Here is a 4913-nt window from a genome sequence, read left to right as displayed (position 1 = left end):
GGCTAACATGGTGAAACTCCATGTCTACTAAAAATACAAAAATTAGCTTGGCATGGTGGCACGTGCCTGTAGTCCCAGCTACTCAGGAGGCTGAGGCAGGAGAATCGCTTCAACCTGGGAGGTGGAGGTTGCAGGGAACCGAGATCACACCACTGCCCTCCAGCCTGGCAACAGAGAGAGACTCAATCTAAAAAAAAAAAAAGAGAGAGAGAGAAAGAGAAAGATAGGTAGGTGTTTGGATAGTATGAGAGGGAAGACGATAGTGGCTACTTTGTCAAGTTATTTTTTTAGTCATCTCTTCGTAAAACTACTACAAAATTATTTTTGTAAAAGCTCATTAAAGGGTTTGATGGCATAAAACATTTGCAGTCTTGTGTGTCATTAAAAGGAAAGTGCATTGTGGTTATGCCTGATGCCTAGTGAGATTAAGGTGTCCAGTAGACATTTGTCCTTTGGCTGTGTGCTCAGGATACAGACCCCTTTCCTCAGTAGTTAATTCTGTACCATAAATACCTTGGAAGGCAAAGTCCATATTTCATTAAATAAGCCAAAATGTCCCAGCGTTCCTTGCAGGTTTGGTATTCGTCTATGACTGTGGTCAGCCCAATTAGATGCATCCTAATCCAGGCTTTGAATTGGGATATTGAGATTCAAGGAGGCTGAGGTGACATTGCCAGTGGTGACATAAATTCCAGTGTCAAGGAGCAGCACGCTGGGGCATCCAGAACCTGAACCTGATGCCCATAATGTTACTGTTAAGTGGAGACATTGTCCTCATGAGACATCATCTTTCTGCTCAAGTAAGCAAGGTTTGTTTTGGTTGCTTACAACCAGGAACTCTGATTGATGGAGAACTGATACGGTTTGGCTGTGTCTCCACCAAAATCTCATCTTCAATTGTAGCTCCCATAATCTCCCTGTCATAGGAGGGAGGTGGTGGGAGGTAATTGAATCATGGGGGCAGATTTCCCTTGCTGTTCTTGTGATAATGAATAAGTCTCACGAGATCTGATGGTTTTATAAAGGGTCGTTCCCCTGCGCATGCTCTCTTGCCTGCCTCCATGTAAGACGTGACTTTGCTCCTCCTTCGCCTACTGCCATGATTGTGAGGGATCCCCAACCATGTGGAACTGTGAGTCCATTAACTCTCTTTTTCTTTATAAATTACCGAGTCTCGGGTATGTTTTCATTAGCAGTGTGAGAATGGACCAACACAAGGCACTTCTGTGCTTGGTAGTAAAGCCTGTGATACATGTTGTGTGTAATTATCATGTTTAACCACCAGGTGTCACCAGCCAAACCTCATAGTATTTCTCAGGCCTCAGACACCGCCGTAAAAAAATTTTTAAGTAATTCACAAAACTTCCTCCAAAGACATGTAAGAAGTCCTAAGTAAATGGATAAACACAAAACACCAGTTTTTAAGAGCTATAGAGGTAGATATTTTCATTTATTGAATAAATATACTTCTTCATGCACAAAGCTGAATAAAATTACCCCACTTAGTAGCATGAAATATATCCTACTGCAGCTCTAAATTATGATTTGAAGAGAATAATATTTTCAAGGGAATCTAATTTTATGAGTAAGAAAAACTGTGGTACTCAAAACTTCTCCTTTTCTTTGATTTTTTTATTATATTTTGCCTCCAGGTAAGAAAAATAGATTTGCATATGCATTCATTAATAGAAGGGGGAAGAAGCTTTCCTTTAAAATTAAAATTCAGTTCTATTAGAAAGGACTATATTTGTGTACCAAAAAAAGAAAAAGTCTACTCTGCCAGACACTTCCTGCTTTGGTCTCATTCAGAACATAGTTTTCCACTGACTATTGTTTCCCCTTCGGTCAGCTCCCTCATCACCACCATAGAACATCCTGGTTCATTTATTACAAAGTTACCAAGTGATTCTCTTCTCCTATCCTGGAATGTTATTATTCTCTTTGTTCTGGTGAACTGGAGGTGCACCTTACATGGCAGATGGCAGACATAGCTCCTGATAAAATGTGTGGGTGCAGGACCAAAGAAGGAAAATAAATAAGTAAAATCCTGTGCCCGTGTCTTCTGCTTGCTGTATGTCAGGTTTCTGCTTCCTTTGCAGCCAGGTCAGGGCACCGGTGTGCCCTCCTCGTTAAATATGGCTTGTTGGGAGGAGATCCCCTCACGTGACCCCTCTCAGACACTGTTTTCCCTTCCCTGTCCCACCATGCAATCTCTGACTGTTTCTGCTGTCCTTCCTTCACCAAGGAAACTCCCCAAACCTGCCCTTCCAAAAGTGCCCTTTGCTTCAGAGCTTCTCTAGACCTTATTCCCTCACCCCGCCTATGCCATTAAAATCCCCACCGCTGAGCTCTGCCTTATCTTGACTGGTTCGTGTAGCATAGCAACCGTGTAATTATCCACAGTTAACCGTGTGTGTGTTACCAGCGATAGCAACCTTCCTTTTCTTTCTCCCTTCCCCCTCCATAACCTAGGAAAATGTGCTCCTGTAAACAAACCTCTAAATGACAGAATGTTTAGAAAGAGTTAGCAAGATATTGGAGGTAGAGGTGAATGAGGAATTTCACCTGGACTTGGCCCTTAAATTGTATCGCCCAGTTTTCTCTTCTTAGAAGTAAGGTCTGTTCTGGGAACATATATGAAGGACTAGTTCCCTTCCTTCAACAAGGAAACTTCTGTGAAGACATTTTAAAGGCCCCTGGACAAATGATTTGCAATGAAATGACATGCTCATTAAAGCCATAGGTAAAGGGAAGTAGCTTTCTCCTGACTCCTCCTCTGGTGAAAGAAACTGAGGAAGGTTAAGCTGCTACTAGGTTGACCTTGGCTTCATAGTTCTAATCTTCTTGCCCTGACCAGAGACAAATGTGGCAAAAGCAGCAAACAGACAGGGCCTATTTCAAGTCGGCTCAAGGACCTCACCTCATCACTGCCCCTTCCTCCTGACAGTGAAGGAGACAGTGAAGAAGGTGGCAGGAGGGGTGTTCTTGTGGGGAGACAGGACCACCATGTACAGCTACAAGAGTCTGCAAAAGAGGCTCTATCCCCTGTCCTCTGCTTCTTCCTATCTCCCTTCTCACTCCTTCCCCAAAGAAGCTTACTTGCTTGTGATAAATTAAAAGAAAAAAAAAAAAAGAGCAACCCCTGGCATTCGGAAACTGTGAGTACTACACTCACAGCTAGGCTGCATAATGCTTCTCTTAAACACTGTCACAGAGTACCAGTCTGGACACGTTTACTCTCAGACCACAATCAAATGAGACAAAGCCAGGCCACTTTTAAATTTTGTCTAAGATCAGAAAAGAAGGTCACTGTGCAACCCACAAAATACCAAACATCCCTCTCTCTTGCTGAATGAATGACTGCTATTCTTTACCCAGTCACAGGAACGCCTCTGCTTTCTGACAACATCTAATCTAGAGAAAATCCCTGCCTTCTTAGACTCTCCCCCAAATCACCCAACCAAAACCTAAATAGTATGATAGTTTCCTCCTAATACCCTCTTACTGAGACACCCCATGGTTTCCCATTGTGTGCACCCTTCCTTCCCACAATAAGTAAGAAAGTCAACTGATTTAACTGCAGGTGTGCTCCTGGTGGTCTTCGGAGCACTGACACTGTATGAAGGCACAGGCACTTAGGGTTTATTCTTATAAGAATTCAGAAAATTTTTATTGAGCATTTCTATGTACCAGGCTTCCGTCTAAGTACCAATAATACAATAGTGAGCAAAACAAACAAACAGCCCCTGCCCTCACTGAGTTTAAATTCTTGTAGGGGAGGGAGATAATAAATAAGAAGAGGAAATAAAATATTCAGTGTGTTGCATAATGATGATAACAAAGAAAAATAAATAAGGCAAGGATTTGTTTCTAGATGGTAACAAGCCTCACTGAGCCCACGGATAAGAGGAGTCAGCCTGGAGGATGTTGGGGGAAGTATGAGGGAAAGCAGGTGCAAAGGCCCTGTGGCAGAGCATGCCTGCTGTCTCCAAAGACCTTTGAAGAGGTCAGCGACTAGATAAAAGGAACCAGAGAGGAAAGAGTGAGGGTCTTGTGGGGGCGTATAGGTACTCAGGCTTTTACTCTAAATGAGATGGGAAAGACGTGGTAGGCTTTGAAAGAAGAATGACATTATCTGCCTTGGGCTTAACTGGATTCCTCTGGCTGCTGTGTTGAGGCAAGCCTGAAAGGGAAAAGACACAAGAGAGAAGCAGGAAGAGTGTAAGAAGCTCTTGCAATAATCTAAGACAGAAATGAGAGCAGTTCAAACCAGTTATTTATGAGACCATAATATTTTAAACAATCACCACAAAGGAAAAGGATATTGTAAATCAATAAATTAATTGCACTAATTTGTTTTCATTTTGATTGCAACTCTAAGTGCTTGTTCTCAAACACCCAGTGCAATGTTTTTTAACTTCACACAGCGTGATGATCCATACTGATCTTTACGATCAGAGTGAATGCTCTGGAAAAGTTTTTCAAAGCATATACTCTTTCCTGAATATTCATGTATTAGTGAAACAAATTGATTTTCCAAATCTACAAGTCTTCTATTTCTTTTTTCATGATATTGGGGTTCTGTTTTAAAAACCTTTAAGATACCAAGTGTCTGCTCCTAAAACCATGAGAGTTTGAAGAGATATCCTGAAGGTCACTGTCCCTAAGGAATTTAATAAATGCACTGTTTTATTTCCAAGCCCTTAAGGAAAGTACTGACCAAAGTGATATTTTGTTGCCAATGATGAAAAATATATATACTCATATACATTTATCGGCCTGAGAGACAGAGCAGAACTATCAAGTTCAAAGCTATGTGCTCAATTTTGCAGAACTAATTGCTAACCTATTTTCTAATAAAAGCTTATTAGAGCAACAGCCAATAATAGGCTTCTATTTTTTTCTCTGATGAA

The sequence above is a fragment of the Papio anubis genome, unplaced genomic scaffold, assembly GCF_008728515.1.
Source record: "Papio anubis isolate 15944 unplaced genomic scaffold, Panubis1.0 scaffold112, whole genome shotgun sequence".
In the NCBI taxonomy this organism is placed as follows: Eukaryota; Metazoa; Chordata; class Mammalia; order Primates; family Cercopithecidae; genus Papio; species Papio anubis.
The sequence above is the reverse complement of the archived record's forward strand: the minus strand, read 5'-3'. Positions refer to the sequence as shown.